Source organism: Crocodylus porosus, unplaced genomic scaffold (assembly GCF_001723895.1).
Source record: "Crocodylus porosus isolate Cpor-Errol unplaced genomic scaffold, CroPor_comp1, whole genome shotgun sequence".
NCBI lineage: Eukaryota > Metazoa > Chordata > Crocodylia > Crocodylidae > Crocodylus > Crocodylus porosus.
The window spans coordinates 9415987-9434670 of NW_017728949.1; positions in this window are offsets into that span (position 1 = coordinate 9415987).

The window sequence follows — 18684 nt, forward strand, 5'->3', positions numbered from 1 at the left end:
AAGTTTGCACCTAAGGCCTTGCCTAAAAAGACATGGTATACAGGCATAAGCCAAGGTATGACTTGAAACCAGTGCAGCTTGACCAATACAACCACTTGTGTGGACACTTTTTATTCCAGTGTGCCTTTTTTGGCTTATGTTGTTTGGATAGCTGAGAAAAGCCAGAAATATATTTAAAAAAAGAGGACCTGCTTGGGGAGTGTTACTGGTATTGCTATATTGGTTTAACTGTACAATCATAATTATACTGACACAACTCTTTTGTACAGACAACCCCTAAGGAAACATTAGAGAACCAGAGGACTCCTGGTACCGAAGGGCTACCAGAGTGTTCTGAATATTAATATGCAAATAAGTATAGAACCTTTGCAAGACTGAAATGTCTAGACAGTACTCGAGGCTAAAATGTCTTTCTCTTACAGTGTTAAATGGCAGTACTCAAAGAAGTTAAGGCTTTGGCTCTCAGGGCATTTTTACATATGCTCTGGGAGTGGAGAGGAGGCACTTTAATTAGAGTGGCTCCGAGAGCTGCTTTAATTAAGACCCTGGAGCATCTCGTGTATCAGCATCCCTGCACTTCAAAATGGTGGTGGGGGTGCTTTAACTAAAGCTGCTTGAATGAACTTTAGCTAAAGTGCCCCCACTGCCATTTAGAAATGCAGGGATGCTGATGCACAAGATGCGGAGGCTGGCTGGAGTGTGTTAATTAGTACGATCCAGCAGACTCAATTAATTAAGTCTGCTCTGATGAGCTGTAATCTACAGGCACCCTCAGTGTTCAGCTTTATGCCTGCATTAGTGCCAATAATTATTTAGAACTTATTACAACTCTGGTGTCTCTTAATCCTAGGTAATATTAAATAGACAATATACTTAACAATGACTGTACATGCAAAGCTTCTAAACTATGTGGATGACTGAGTACTTTTTATGTATATAAATCTGAAAATGTGTAGAAGATTGTAAAATTTATGATGATTTTAGCCCTTATAAATTTTTATCAAGTGTGGCTTTTAAAATCGCAGGTTTTTATTGGTGTTGCATGCACATTTCCTTTATTGTTAACTTGTTAACCCTCTGTTTACTCTTTACCTTATTACACAAAGGGAGGAAAAAGAAAGATACCTTAAAAGAGAGGGACAAGGAAGATTTTGTTTGCTCTGCGGATGTTGTCACATTGTATTTGCCCAGGGCCGAAAGTGAGTGGATTAAGTTCTGATGTTGAAAATTGTTTGAGTTACAAGTAGCAATGGTACATCAGCTCTGACAGGGTGCCAAGTGACATCTGTACATCTGATAGGGTGCCACGGCAGTAGAATTCAAAATGTATCCCTGTTGTCAAGGCTATTGGTTGATGGGAAAAGGAGGATTTCCCCCATCACTCCCAAAATTAATTTTCTTGAATTGGGTATCTATAACTAAGATAATTACCAAAACAGTTTCTCACCAAACTCAAGAGATTCTGCTAATGCTGTTTTGCTAGAACTTGACGAAGAAAAGTGAGAAATGGCTACAATAAGATAGACTGGTAGGGGGATGGGTCCTAACTCCTTCTGTGCTGCTACTGCCCTGCATCCCATGGATTCCTATGACCCTTCCTCCCTTCTCTTCTGCACTTGGCTGACATCACTGGGACTGCTGCACTATATGTGAGGGGAGGTAATGAAGAGCAAGGAACACTGAAGGCAAAGGAGGGGTAATGGGACAGAAGGACACTGCATCTTAGGAACCATAAGGGCTGCATCAACAGGAACCATAAGGGCCGTGACCAGATGAGCGTGAACATGCGGTATGTGGTGCTGCAGACCTGGCTGCAGTGCCATACATCACACATGCTGGCATTCCCTGCACTGCTACTTTGCAGCATGGGTTTTTGTTTATTCCCGAGAGATTACGGGCTGAAAAAAATCCATGCCAAACGAAAGTTGCACATCGTGGTAGTGTATGCCACCCAAAACTGGAGCCTGGCCTGCTGGAGCCACACTCTGGATGCCACCCTGGCTGCTTGACACAGCTGCAGCCCCAAGAAGCCCCCAGGGCCTCAAGTAAGACTGCTGAGGTCAGTACAGTTGCTGGCCCAAGCCTCTGCTACCGCACCTGGGGTAACCTGCTGTGTGCCAGAGCACGTGTGGCATGGGTGTTCCCTCAGAACAAGTAGCAACAGCACAAGATGCTACTTGTCCCTGGGAAATGCTAATGCCATGTGTGCTCTGGCATGCAGCAGGCTATCTTGTGCCACTGCTACTTGTTCCCGGGGAACCAAATGTCCATGCTCATCTGGACCTGCCCAAGAGGCTCATTGAGATACCCATCCATGAGTCTTGGAAGGCTTATCAGGCCTCCATAACCCAGTAAGACTTAATATACCTATTGAGGGTACTTACAACCAAAGTTTGTTGAAATCAATGGAAAAACTTCCACTGACTGCAGTAGGTTTTGGATACGGCCCTAGAGAATGTCACTGCATCATTCCTATTCTGCTTTTCCATTTTTCTCCTTCCTTGCTTCTACCTCTAAATGTGGAGTCCTTTTCTCTCCTCCTGTAAAATTATATCTTATTACTTAAAGTGCTTGTTCTGCTACATGTACACATAAATTTAATTATATTGGCTGCATGAAAGATTCATGAATGTTCATTTTCAGGAAGCATGCCAAAGATATCTTTTTACTATGTAGTTGTTTGAGGTAGGCTTGTGCCTCATAATTGAGTTACTGATCAAGTACTTTATCAATGAAATAATCTTGGCAAATTCTGTGTATTTAAGTAACTGTAGCTTGGAGGCTGTAATACTGGAGTAGTCCCATTATTGATTTTCTTTTTGGTGAGTATGCATATTTTATACCTTTAATAAAAATGCCCCTTTTTCTTGTTTTACATGTCTTCCTGAGTTGGGGGCACTGTGAATTAGAAGCTTAGGGGTTTCTTTGATAAACTGCAAGAGGGTTTAAGTATTTCCTGCATTACACAAATTTGTAAGGTTTTCCTTTCCTGGCAGCTCCCGTCTTCTGTAGTAACTATGAGTACAGCTGCAGACTACGCCAAGTGAAATGGCTCATGCAGCCTTTACACTCTTCTCTACAGCATGTAAGAAAGTGAGTGAGGGCACAAGGTTATATTACTGTTGTTGCTGCCCAAATGACAAGATACCACTATCATGTTCTTGTAATATAGATTGCAAGTCAGAGTACATGTAAGATCATCATGTTTCTTGAGGTCATTCCTTTTTAAGTCCTCTACCAAGATCCCTTCCACAGACTTAAAGCATGGGTGGATCTAGAATTTGGTGCAGATGGTGAGATGCATTGTCACATACAAAACAACACATATTTTTCTCCAGTTAAAAATAAACTAGAATCTTTACTAGTATGCTAGGGGCTTAGGACTATATTATTCAGTTTAAGGTTGGGGCAAAACCAAAAGTTAATTCATTGGAATGAGTTAAAAACAACTTGCAGCGGTGTGAAATAGGAGCTTCATTACCAAGAGCAGCTAACAGATAGCAGGATTGCAGAACAAAGGATCATTTGATTGGTAAAACATCAAGACCGTTAAAAAGAAGATAGGCTGTTAACACCCCTGGAATGAAGAGTTTAGAAAGGATCAGGTAGATTATAATGAACCATGATGCCAAATGAGTCCCTTAACACTGCCTGCCTAGAAATGCTGCTGTCTCTGCCAGGTAGCTGATTTTAAACTTTGGGTGGACCAGGAATCAAAGTTGGGTGCAAGTGTACCAGTGCACCCCATGGATCTGCCCCTACTTCCAAGTATCATCATTTTGCAGAATCATGGTCTTACTTTCTGACAGATTTGGGGGTTAAGGAGATGGCTTTCCTATAAGCTCTGGTATCAAACATACTTAGCCAGGATTTATTTTACTACTGTGGCTTCTGGCCATGTCTATGGAACTCCAATTCCATTGAAGACCTTAATTTTCACTACAAATTAGATTCTATCAGTAGTTTGGCCTGGGGTGTGAGCAGGGAATTGGGAACCTGCAAGCAACACATTGAGGCTTCCTAGACATACACAGCTGTCCTCATGAGAGATTCTGGCTCTTTAACTTAGAACCATGCTACTGTGTCTTTTTAACAGATACGTAGGTCAGACATTGATGGTCAGTTTTCATTTCCATTCTCCTGGATCTTGTCATTTTGTATCCTTCACATCTCTTTTTTTCTTCCTTTCCCTTTCCTCAGTTATCAGAAGTTAATATGCTTGTGCCTGCTGCTTGTGCCTGAACATTTACAGTACAAATCTATTACTAGCAGAAGGAACTCTACATTCTCCTCTGCTCTTTAGTCTCTGATTGTTGTTAGGGAAGATGTGTGAAACAAAGGAAAGTAGTGTTTGATTTTCATAAACTTGAATGATCCCATAAAAGAGAAAATAGCAAAAACTTGTCTTAGCTAGTAAACTGAACAGAAATGATGTAAATACCTCTGAATATTACTTTGGATTGAAATCTAGCAAACCAAATGCTGTAAATTTTTGTTGAGGTTAGAAAAGCCAACACTTGATATCACATGCATAAAATAACATGTTATTCCCTTTCATTGATGTCAGCATGTAGTAAAGGAACTTAAAGTTCAAATTCTTTTTTTTTTTTCCCCTTTTTCTTAACATCAAACCATTCTTCAAGGCCAGTCTTTATTGAAAAGATCAAACAATAATTTAATTCCTTCCTTGATTTTGGTTTTCTAATAAAGAAGGCAGTTGTTAAAAACATTACAATGAGAATTTCAGACAGTACTTACTTGGACAGATCTTTTTTCTTTTGTTATTAGACATACAGTACATTTTTTTTGTTTTCGAAATCATGTGGTTAAAATGTTGACTTGATATGCCCCAGATCAACACTTGGAACCTTAATATTGTTCTATTAGACAGGAGGGCATGATACAAAATTATATACACACACACTCACACAAACTACACATACACCACTATGAGTTCACATACACATACACAAACACACACTTCTGTGGCTGTATGTGTTTAGGGTAACTTGGGCTTGGGGTTACTTGGGGTCATGGTGCTGGTGTTACTCAGGGTCAAGGTGCCAGGGTTACTCAGGGGCAAGGTCAGGGGGGCAGAGAGCAGAGATTGGAGCAGGGCCAGGAGGTCAGTAAGACAAAAACCCAACTCGGGGTTTCAAAATAACTGTTTTATTAATCAAGCAGCAAACTATACAGCCCAAAGAAATTATTGGTACACACACACACACACACACACACACACACACACACACACACGCACACTGGTAGCAGGAGAAGAAAGGCTTGGTGGCAGGATTGGAGTCAAGATGTGTGGGGACAGAGTCCCGGTCTTTTCTTTTGCTTGGGGGAAGAAGGTGTATGATATCTATCTATCCCAGGCTGAGAGCTGATCCTCAATGGCTACTTGGGGTCTTCTTTAAGAAGGTGTTGTCCAGGGGGAGGGGTGGCACTGGCAGGGCCTCTGGCTGGATAGGTGGCATAGCATAGTGCTGGTCCAGATGGAGAGGGTGTCCCAAAAAGATCACACTCTACCATCCCTTCTATAGGGGTGGGCTACCTATGTATTCTATGGGAAGGACATGTCCAGACAAGGACAGTCCTGCTCAGGTGCATATGTTCAGATCCAGGTGTCCCCATTGTCTGGTGGGACACAATGGTTGGGTTGCTGGTTTCTGTAGGGTCTTTGTCTTCCAAATGTTGGATTCCTGTAGGCTCTTTATCTTTCAAATGCTGGGTTTTGTCTGTTCCTGGGTGAGGTCTGTAGTTCTGGGTGAGTCAATGCAAGGCAATGTTCTGGTTGTTGAGCTGATCATTCAGTAGAGGCCTGCTACCATTGTGCCTCAAGCACCCTCATTCATTCCCATTCATTCAGGAACCAATCTACATAAGACTAGTTAGATATGTAACAACATAGTATACAATAGGTTATACCCGGGCAGAGGACACAAGATGGAGGTTTAACATACAAAATGGAAACTTGACATTACTTTACAGACATGGGCCTAAATCATATAAATTCAATATAAAACAGTAAAAATCAATACAAAGATAACAGAACATTATTTACATTATAAAAGGGGCTTGTTATAATAAGGAAGTTTAAGAACTTATCTTACCTATGACTACCTATAACTACTTATAAGGGATAAAGGGGGCAGAGAAAGAGTTAGAAATGGGGAAGGGGAGGGAGTGTATTTTTACGTTAACTCCCCCCCAAACCTGGGGGGTTTGCTACAAAAATGCAGTGTGTTTACAAAGAGTTTAACAGTCTCATTACATATAACAAGGTAATTTTAAGTAGCTTCAGAAATGATTGGCCCTCATTAGTGAGGATACATGTTCAAGTCACTTGGAAGTTCATAGTAGGATTCAGATCTAACACTCTCCAACATCCAGATGGTCCACCTAGACTTGGAAGGTCTGATGGAACTGGAATGCATTGAAGGCTATTGTTATCTCAGCGCACTATCCCAACACAGCTTAGCAACAATTCTGTGTCAAATGAGATATGTCCTTCAAAGTGGTAAGTCCAGAATAGTGTTGACAGGGACCTTTTTAACTCCCGAATTGCTGTTGACTTTCCTCTCAACATCTGGAAGACAGCTGTAAAGGGAAGATGGTGAGTTCTAGTGGTTAAGGCAGTAGTATGGGACTTGGTAGGTATGGGTACATCTCTTAACTCTGCTACAAACTGGTCTCATAATTTCGTAGTTTCTAGGGTCGGAAGGGACCTGACCAGATCATCAAGTCCGACCCCAGGAAAGAGTTCTGGGGTCAAACAACCCCAGCAAGGACCCCAATTCATTTGAGAAAACTTCTCTCAGTTTCCTCAAATGTGCAATAGTAACAAAAAATTCTCTCCACTCAACATGGTTAAGGTGAGGTGAATAACAGAGTGATCAATGCCACGGAAAACTTAAAACAATAAGGTGTCTGGCAACCCTAATATTATTATTTTGGATTGTTAAAGAGACTTTGGATGATGATAATCCTAATTTTCTGGGCATCAAAAACAGGCATCTGGACCAGAGCTGCTGCTGCACTGAAATCAGGATGCGTACTTAGGACCTCAGCTTATCTGTTAAACTCAATACTGCTATCAGTGATGGTGCTGTTGTTCAGCATATGCTGCCAAACTCAAATCAACCAATGTTGATGCATAATCTGGCAGCTTAACCTATTTTGTTTATAGTAATAATGCAATGCCTTCTGGGATGATGAAGGCAGTTTGCAGGGCTCTTTTGCAGCTAAGTGGGGAAGAAGACAGGTGCAAAGCCTCTATCCCAGAGGTTCTGACAGTTCACACTAAAAATAGATCTGTGGAAGTCACCTCTTAAGCAATAACTGCCTGTGTTCTGTGTTAGGTGATAAGAAAATATCCTCCCTGCAAGACCCAGAACTGTTCTCAAGGAAACATTTTTTTCCTTGATTCAATGGAAGTTTTCACATGAACTTATTTCCTTTGGGTGGCCATAGCCACAAATATTCTGCAGGGGTTATTTTTTCATATTCTTTAAACTTTTTCATGGGTAATTAAATTACATTAGGTTTTGACCAGTTCTGAAGTCTGCTGAGAGAGATCTTCCCTCTCAGATAACTCTGAAACTGAAGAACTGTGCTCTTCTCTGGAAAGACAGATACCACAATGGCCATTTTTTTCCTCTCAAACCTGCTTAAAATGTTTGAGACTCTACAACATTTGACCTCAATTATCTCTTATTTGATGCTTTACACTTATGATGTGAAATATTGGCTACATGACTGTGGTGTGTTGGCAAATATTGATAGATTGATTATTTATTTATTTTTTAAAAAATCCCAGTATATATTTGTGTGAAGCAAAGGGAATATATTTAGTTGCTTATTTACACTGGTGAGTTTGCTCAGTTCTGACTGCATAATTTCCAAAGAATTTCTCAAAATAAATAATAGTCTTCTATATGGTATTTAGTTTCTAAGAAAATCAACATGGCTTCTAGCCCTCAGTGGAGCTGTCCCTAGAGTTTTTCCATGAAGATCAAAACTCATGTACTCAATGGTCATGTCTACATACACATTTAGGCCTGCCTAAATTTACTGTGCATTAAGGTGATTTAGGCTCACATATCACATAAGGTGATTTCGGCTCAAAGCACACGTGCATGCATTAAAGCTCATTAATGAAATGTGTGTAGACTGATGTAGGACTAAAGTTAAATTCATAGATTCATAGACATTAGGGGTGGAAGGGACCTTGGAAGAACATTGAGTCCAGCCCCCTACCCCAGGGGCAGGAAGTCAGTAGGGATCTTGGGAGTCCCAAGTTAGTCCCAAGTGATTCCATACACAGTGTTAATATACCTTAATGCATCTACACATGCATTAATGTGCTTTAGCTTTTGCAGGTATCAAATTTAGGTGTGAATAGCATAAAATCTGCATTTTAAGGCCTATTAAGGGTGCACACATCTAGACATGTGCCGTTAATGTGCCTTAATTCAGGCTAAAGCACCTTAAATCCATTCATTCTGTTCATATCCTCCTGTCTGTTCTATGCCTGGTTCTATTCTAAAGTAATTACTCTTCCTTTTTGTTCTGTGTTTGTACAGGACTTGGCACAATGGGTTTCTAACTGGTGATTAACCATCTAAATAGTATTACGCTGACCCTATCTCTCTCTCTATAGCACAGATCTCTTTGCTAAATTCCAGAAATACAAAATGATAAATGATGACTGGTAGTGTTTGGGGACAGAAGCCTAACCACTGAGCAAAGGGAAATAATTAAGAGGTAATTGAGATTATTTTTGTATAATTCTGTAGCCACTGAGATACTGAAAAATTCATATAATTCCTCCCATCAAAAAGTAAATGATAACAGATTTCCACTAGACCTTTAATATCTTAAGTATTTTAATTAGTGACATTTTCTTTCTATTCCTTCCCAGTCTTCTGAATTTTGGTAGTTGAATTAACATCATTCCCACTGTACAATTTGGTTTAAACTGCCATAGATACTCAGAGGTCATTTTCTTTCAACCAGATGCATCTCAAGGAGACATTAACCCACAACAGTTTCATTCTTTCTATCTCTTTTTTTGCTATATGAAAACATCTCTGTGGGCCCATCTACATGAGATACTATGTCACCATAGTGATGAGCTACGACAATGTAGCACCAGTGGGCATGAACCATGATGCTGACGCTACTGCACAGTAGCATTGGAAACAACCCATGTGGCACTGGGACTGTGAAGTAACAGTGGTTACTGTCCAGTCATTTTGTATTTGCTTAAGCAAGCAATGCACATGTAGACAAGCCCTGTGTATCTCTGATACAAGAAGACATTACAAACTCTTTCAAGTGTATCAACATTAATGCTTCTTGAATGACACTAGAAATACTACTATCTAGTAAAGAGAGAATTTTCCTGACCTAAACACTTGTTTTAATTTGTCACTCTAGAAATAAAGTGGCTCTTTTCCAAAAAGGCCAATGTCCTCCTTCAACAAGATAATAAATCTGTTCAATTTGAATGAGATTATTTTTGTACAAATAATTTAGAGTAAAAGTAATTTAGAGTAGTAATGTAGAGTGAGGGGGTGTAAATTTAAAGCCAGCCATTTTCATGTTTTAAAGAATCTTCTAAAAATTATACTTTGCCATAAGTGCTATATGGATTGCTGGTTCTGTGAATAGGGTCTATCTGGGACTTTATTTTTCCTATTCTAGAACGATATATTGTAGTAAGTGCTTAGTTTAACTTCTGTTAAGTCCTAATTGAACTTAATAGGAATTAGGTGAGATCACAGGGCACAACAAGATGGATAGAGAAAAATCAGGATTTGATACTTTCAAGATTGAGGTCACTCAGGTTGACTGATTTCATATGGTGTGCTTTAAACTAGCTTTGCTGGGGGATGGGGCCACAGGGGGAAATGATGACGCTGCCCAGCCATGCCAGGTGATGAGCACAAAAAGTATCCAGGTAAGTGGCAGGGGTCCAGATAGTTCTGGGTTCAGGGGGGCGGTGCATACACCCACAGGAGGCCTTAAATGCTTCTACACTAATGCACGTAGTATGGGGAACAAGCAGGAGGAACTTGCCCTCCTGCTAGCTACCACAAACCCAGACCTAGCTGAAGGAATAGGCAGAGGACATTGTGGGACCCCTGGCACAGCTCTACGAGCACTTGTGGTGCTCTGGTGAGGTGCCAGAGGATTGGAAACAGGCCAATGTGGTCCCCATTTTCAAAAAAGGGAGGAAGGAGGACCCAGGAAACTATAGACCCATTAGTCTTACCTTGGTCCTGGAGAAGCTCTTTGAGAAAATTATCCAAAAACACATCTGCAAGGGACTAACAGGGAAGATTATGCTTAGGGGCAACCAACATGAGTTCATTAGAGGCAGGTCCTGTCAGACCAACCTGGTCTTCTATGACCAAGTCAAAAAATCCTTGGATGCAGGTGTCATGGTGGACATAGTCTTTTTGGACTTTAGGAAGACCTTCAACACTGTGTCTTGCCCCATTCTCATAAAAAATGTTAGGTGACTGTGGTGTTGATGCCGGCACAGTCAGATGTGTCACAAAATGGCTGGAGGGCCAGACCCAGAGAGTGGTTATCAACGGGTCATTTTCGACCTGGAGGGATATGGACAGTAGGGTTCCCCAGGGCTCAGTCCTCAGGCCTGCACTGTTCAACATCTTCATCAGTGACTTGGATGCGGGGGTGAAAATTACCTTGTTCAGATTCCTGGATGACACTAAGATGTGGGGAGAAGTGGGCACATTAGAAGGGAGGGACAGGCTACAACTAGATCTGGACAGGTGAGAAGTGGAGACTGTGGGGAGAGTGCAGAGCCAGCATGAGTGGTGAGCAGAGAGAAAAAAGCCCGGCTGTGAAAGGAGACTGGCAGGGCAAGAGTGAGATAGACGGGACTCACTAAACAGAGGAGCCCAAAGAAGAAAAAAAGAAAGGTAACCTTTGAGAAGAGGAAGATAGGGATGAGGGAACTCTCCTCTCTTTTAGAAGATATCAGGACTGGGGCATGGCTGTTGGAGACAACATGTCTAGGGGTTGGTTAGACACGTTCATAAAAGCGAAACACACAAACTTCATAAAGAGAGATATAACTGTAATTCTGAAGGAATAGAGACCATGATGCTCCACACATACTTATAGCCTTGGCAGAAGCAGAATCCAATCTGCGAAAGTCTAGGATAGTGCACTGGGATCAGAGGTCAAGAGAACAGGCCTTATGAGGAGAGGCTGAGAGCATGGGACTCTTTAGCCTGGAGAAGCAAAGGCTCAGGTATAACTTGGTGGCTGCCTATTAGTATATAAGGGGTGTTCATCAGGAACTGGGGCAGTGTCTATTCACCAGGGCACCCAAGGGAAGATGAGGTCTAATGGTCACAACCTGCTGGAAGACCATTTTAGACTGGACATAAGGAAAAACTTCTTACCATCTGAGTCTCCAGAGTCTGGAACAGATTCCCCCCAGAAGTGATGCAAGCACCTGCTCTGGCTACCTTTTAAGAAACACCTGTATCCTTATCTTACTGGGGTGATCTGACCCCAACAGACTTCCTGTCCCTTGGGCAGGGAGGCTGGACCCAATGATCTTGCAAGGTCCCTTCCAGCCCTAATGTCTATGAAATCTATGTGGAAAGTTTAAACATTCTACATTCTATTTCTGAGATCATATGGGATAATAAAAAGAGTACTACATTTCTTATAGATCCCATTAAAAAATGTATTTTATCTTACAACCTAAATGTAATTTTGTTGTAAATTCTCAGAAATGTCATTTCATCTTAAAAGTGAGGACATTAATTTTGAGAACAATATGTTGTATTCTTCCTGCACTGGAGGTTAAATTCCTGCTTTAAATCTAAAACAGCTTAACAGTAGTTATGAAGCAACAACCATGGCTTCCATAATATATAGATGTCAGAATCGTTTGGTTCCAATGCTGCATTCTTTCTTGAAGTGAACAAGCTCTTAGAAATAAATGAGGCTATTAGACTACATCTCCAGTTGGGAGCTCTGTCTGCAGTTGAGATCCTAGTTTAATTAGACAACTGAGATAGCTTCCTTCCAGCTAATAATGCACTGTAGAAACTGTAGTGCAGACTTCACTGTGGACTATGCAAGAACCCCCAATACTAACTCAGGTGGGTAGCCCATGTTGAAGTCCATGTAGCAACATTAAAACTGGTTCAGCTGTGCTTACAGTACTGCAGTCATACCTCCAGCTGCAATCTAGACATATCTTAAAAGATGTAGTTTGAAGGCCTTAAACTGTCTAGATATGACCTAGTACAGAACGATTTCTGTAGCTCTGAAGGCTGTCTGGTTTGGCATTGGTGGATAGGCTATCATTTATAATAGTGGAATATACTTGCTATAACCTGGTTCTTGTCACTGGTACCTGTGTGTAAGTTACTATAAGCGTAGGTGCAGATGATTGCGACACATACATTTAGCTCTTTACAGAGTGCTTGGCAAAAAGAAATAAAAAAGATCAATTAATGTAAAGAAATACTTAAAAATATAAGTGCCAACAATTTTGAAAGCATAACATTCTAATTCTTTTTCCTCTATTTTATTTTTGCTGGCCCATCACCTCAAATATCTCTTATTAAAGTAAATCGATTCCTTTTATATATTCTTTGGAAATTAAGACGGGGGGGGAAGCAAGGTACTTACAGCTGGATCTCAACAATAAATGGTGAACCTCTTTGACTACACTCAGGACCTAACACATACCCACAGCTGTTTTGGCTGGATGTAGACTTTCCATTCCAAGGGCTAAAGGATGTTGCCCAGCCTGTCTAGGAGTTTTGGAAGACACTATTCATTATGGCTTAGAATGTCTTCTATATAACAACATAAAGAGAAAGTACTTATCACCATTCTTGCAGAGATTGGCATACTTCTCAAATAAAGAAAAATTAATATGGCTCCTCCAGCAAACAGATTCATATTTAGTAAACCGTCTTGCAATTTTTGCTTACAAGGCTGAAGCAATCAGAGCTAAACATCCTTTACTGTTGATGTGACCAATAAACTTTATCACTATATTTGTTTTTTTACTGTGTTAATTGTGGATCTATGCACAATATTTTTATAGATTCATGATCTGATTTATCACCTTATTTGTACTTGTTTATGTTAATTCTAGGCAAAGGAATAATGCTTTTATAATGGTTGGCCCTATTTTATTATTATATTTCATTTCTGCTATTTTTGTTTAAAATTATATTATGGTTGTATGTCTGTTATGTTGTTTTTGGGAGCATGGATTTCAGCCAGAATCCTTAATAAATTGAATTGAACTGAAAGTCAATGGAGATGTTTCTACTGCCTAAAAAGAAGTTAGACTGGGAATTTAGTAATTGTCATGTTCACCCTATGGCTAAGGTCAGAAATTATACATAAACCAGTATAAGTGATTGGGAACAGGTTCAAATTTGTAACACAACAGTAATTCAGTGCACATAAACTGCTTTCAAAATGGCCAAAACTGGTTTAAGATAAACCTGAATTAGACTCAAATGATTTAGATTAAATTGGTTTATTCAACTTCTGTCCCAGAGCCTCTCTAGATTCAAGTTAACTCGCAGTCCCCCAGCATCCCAGGATGCTTTGCACCTTCTCCACAAACCCTGCCTCACAGGGTAGACAGGCTAGCTTTGGCTTAATCTGTCTGCTACAACCAAGAAGGAAGGCATGCTCTAGCACCCCATGGCTTCTGCCCTGGGCCACTGGAAGCATGTGGCAGCATTTCCAGAATCAGAAGTGAATGTCTGTTTACTTGCTTATAGGTTAAATCTGCACCAGTGGTTCTCAACTGGGGGTCTGTTACGCCCTGGGAGGCCACATGCAGATTTTAGGGCATCTACTCAGCTTGGCCTGGTATGGGAAGGGCTGCCTTGGGCCCTTGTGGCTGAGGTGAGTCCCAAGGAAGAGTGGCAAGGAAGTGGTGGAGGCAGACCTGCCCCAACCTGCCCAACACCACAACCTCCATGTTGCAGGAGGCACTGCAAGTGGGTGGATGAGGCTCCACACTACTGCTGTTCAGGTGAGTGGAGCCCTGGGGCTACTTGCAGCCAAGCCATGACTGCTGCAACCAAGGCCATGCAGGCAGGGCTGCAGAGCTGAGCCAGTATTTTTTATAGCATGCTAAGTGGAGCCTCAGGAAGAAAAAGTTTGAGAACCCCCAATCTATGAAGCTTAGACTAACCTGTGAAGATTGAATTGATTCAATCTCAGGCTTTTTGACTGGCTGTACTTAGCCTATATGGAGTAATATAAAGCCAGGCATCCCCTGTACAATCACCAAGTCAAGCAGAATTTAAGGCCTGGAAGGGGTTTTGTCATCAACTTCTGTGGATTCTGGGTCAAGCCTTAATTATGCAATTGGTTAAAAAAAACAGAAATAGATAAGAATAGGAAAAGGAAAAACAACCCCCAAAAGTTGTCATCTTTCAGTCTAAATCTGTTTCAGGATCCATTATTAATCACCATTTGAAATACTATAAAAGAAGGGGGGGATGAGACTACAGGATTGTTCATTTTTTGTTTTCTATAAACTCAAATTTCTTTCAGACTATTAACTTCCTGAAGTACCTGTACAATGATCACATCACATCCTATCACTGAATCTATAGGAGTAATCTCATAATCTCCATAAATTCCTTTTTGAAGTAGATGCCTCCGATGACTTCTTGCTTGCCTCATCATTATTGATATATGTCAGCGAAACATATGAAACAACTGAAGATTAAATCCCTGTCCAAAAATATACTAGTCATATGCTTAAAGTTAAGCATGAGCTTAAATATCTTTAATTTAAATGCCTCTAGTCATAGAATCAGAGTCTGCTCCGTCTGTTAGGCATCTAAATGCAGTACTATTCCACCTAGTTTGAATCTTTTGAAAATCTACAAATGTGTCCTTTTTGTCATATGCTGTCCTCCAACCCTTAAAACTAAGTCACAAAATAACAATGAAGGGGAAGAGGACTCAGCCACCTGTGTTACTCACAGTTTTTCAGGAATTGAGCAGGCAGCACCTGTACTGAAGCATCCTCATGCCTCAGCCAGCCCCATCACCTTGTACATGGCATTATTTGTACCACCACAATACCTGACACAGGATAGTACTTGTGTTTACAACTACTAGCTTATAGAGGCATTAATTAGTTTACTGCACCGTAATAGGGCTGCATGTGTAGATGCTGAGACTTTACTGGGGAGCTAATTAGGCAACTCCACAGTAAACATCTCATGTACACACATCCTCCTTTTTGTATCCTTGGCTACAGAAATTGGTATGCTATCATGGTATCTGGTAGGCCACTGACACTTGAGTAACACTTGGCCTTTCTTTTTCATTTGTATGCTTACAGATAGGAACCATGTAACCATGATGGTCTGGGAAATGTGAGAGGCTGAATTTTTCAGGTGATATCTTTTACTGAATCAATTTTATAGCTGGGAGATGTATTAGGCAAGCTTTCAGTCACAAAATGGCCTTCTTCAGGTTCCTCAAAACAATTTGAAGGCATTTTGTTAAAAACCTGTCTAATATCTCTTCGAACTATACAGTTAATCCAATAAAAGCTATCACCAAAATATTTGCAGCTAAAGATAAGCACATACTTCTGTAATTCACTGGTTTAGGTTCTTACATAAGCCATACTTGTGATCCTTTCATGTTTACTGACTGAGGGTATGGGCAACCAGTTGTATTGTTATACTGCCAACCAGCATAAATTGGCAGATGTACTAGTTAAATTGGAAAAGCTTATGCATGCTCCCAAGTGGTCAAGTCCCTGTTTGTAAAATGGTTTACAGTTACCTTTGCATGCTTGTTACTATTAGGACTACCTATTTTCTTTGGCCAACCCCCTCCACAAATGTTTCACCACAAGAATTAAAAAACCCCCAGAATAAACAATCTTTAAACATTTTAATGGAATTCTTTTTTTAATCCAAATGTATTATTAAAATATTGCCTATCAAAAAGTGTATTAATAAAACAGTCAAGTTCAGGAATTCAGGTGGGCAGTATCAATTTTAGAAGCCTCAGTACAACATTGGTCCATGGAGAATATTGCCGAGAAAAAGGATGGGGATGATAACACCACTGTGTAACCTATTCTCAAAAATACAGTTAATGAAACAGCTTTAGTTGTTTAGTGCTTCTTGTAATGCTTAGTTCATTGTTAAAAAAATGAATAATAAGAGAATCATAGAATCATAGAATCAATGAGTCAGAAGGGACCTAGACAAATCTTCTAGTCTGACCCCCTGCCATGGGCATGAAGGAGCACTGGGGGTGGAAGTATTATTTAATAAATGTGATAAACAGTTTAGTTCTCCCTTTCAGAGAAGTTATTGCCTTAGTCCAAATGACCATAACTGAGTGCGTCTACATAAGACAATTTCCTGTGAAGTAGCATAGTTTACACAGATTCACAGAAGTTTAGGGCTGGAAGGGACCTCATGAGATCATCAGGTCCAGCCCCCCTGCTCTGTGCACGAAAAGCTGCTGGGTTCAAATAATCCCAGTGAGGTGTGCGTCCAGTGTCCTTTTGGAGATCTCCAGGGTAGGTGCCTGCACCACTCCTGCTGAGAGTCTATTCCAGAGTCTGGTCACATGAACCATGAAGAAGGTTTTCCTTGTATCCAGTCTGAAACCTTCTTTTAGGAGTTTATGACCATTCCTCCTGGTTTTCCCCTGGGGCGCTTTGGTGAATACGCACATGCTTACTGCGCAGTAAACCTCACTAATCATGAGTAAATTTGCTAAAAATGCAAGTAGCAACTTTACATGTGATTACTAATTGCACAGTAGTACTTGTGTAGACACCTGATTGGAAGAAAATCTGCTCCTGGTCAGCTGATCACCAGGGGGTGGGAGACTGCTTCTTACAGTTGTTTGCTGCAGTTATTTAGTAGGGCTGTGCGAAATTTCACCACCAATTTTGTTTCAACCTGTTTCAAGGTCAAAACAGCAAAATCAAAATGAAACAGATATGGTCAAAACAGCCTTGAGATGAAAAGAGGCAAGTCAAAATGTTTCACCATTTCAACGCTGTTTTGATGTTTCTCCCATAAGCTATAATGGGGAAGAACAAAACAGCTTATAACTTTGTTATTTCTGGCTAGATTTGGATAAAACTTGTAGAAATGGTATCCCCTTCTGAGGGCATAAAGTGTGACAAATTTCAAGAAGATAGGTTCAGAGAAACTACACCCCAAAATCTTGAAAGCTAAACTTGTGTCATACATATGTGTTAAGCCACAGCAGGGTCAAAACTACAGGGATGGTAGCCCCTGATGAGGCCACAAAGCCTGCCACATTTCAAGAAGATAGGTGCAGGGGTTTGGGGAAAACTGCACCTCAGGCTGCGGACAAACAAAACTTGTGACATGGGTGACATTGTATGTTAAGGAGCAGCAGGGTGAAAGCTGCAGGGATAGTGGCCCCTGCTGCAGCCATGCTGCTTGCCAGCTGTCAAGGAGATGGGTGCAAGGCTTCTGGGGCCCTGCACCCCTAGCTACTGGCAGACAAAACTCATGACATGGGTGCTTGTGCAACTGACTGTTTCTGTCTTGGGGCAGTTGATTGTCTGTATTGATTATTTCCTCTCCTTTGTCTGTGGTTTTGTAGGTGTCAATCCATAGTTGTTAAGCTGTTGTGTAGTAGCTAGGTACTGTGTATTGAGCTGGTCCCTGAGTGAATCATGATTGATTGGTAACTGGTAACACAGTAGCTTAGCAGCCAGGCCTGCAGTAGCCTCCCCCCCAGCTCCGGTGCCCCAAGACAGACATAGTTGTACAAGCACCCATGTCATGAGTTTGAGGTGTAGTTTCCCCCACCCTCCTGCACTTATCTCCTTGAAACCTGGCAGGCTTTTTGGCCTCACCAGGGGCTACCACCCCTGTGGTTTTGACCCCACTGTGGCATAACACATACACATGACATGAGCTTTGCTTTCAAGAATTTGGGGTGCAGTTCTCCCCAAACCTCTATACTTATCTTCTTGAAACTTGGCAGGCTTCGTGGCCTCAGCAGGGGCTAGAAAGCCTACAGTTTTGACCCTACTGTGGCTTAACACATACATGTGACAGAAGTTTTGTTTTCAGGATTTTGGGGTACAGTTTCTCTGAACCCCCTGCACCTATCTCCTTGAAGCACAGCAAGCTTTATTGCCTCATCAGGGGCTATCATCCCAGCAGTTTTGACCCTACTGTGGCTTAAACACATACACGTGACATGAGTTTTTCTATCAAGATTTTGGGGAGCAGTTTCTCCGAATCCCTGCAGCTATCTTCTTGAATCTTGGTTTGCATCATGACCTCAGAAGGGGCTACCATTTCAACAAGTTTTATCTCAATCTGGCCAGAAATGACAAAGTTATAGGCTGTTTTGACCTTCCCCATTATATCCTATGGGCAAAATGTCAAAACAGGGTTGAAATAGCAAAACGTTTTGATGGAATGAAACAGAACAGCCATTTCTACTCAAAACAAAAGTCAAAATGAAACACTGTTCTGTTGAAATGTCAAAATGCTGGTTGAAACTAAATGCTTCTATTTTGCACAGCCCTATTATTTAGTCAGATTAACCTGGATTATGAAAACTAATGGGACAGGAATTAATTATTTTTTCAAACAGAACATACAA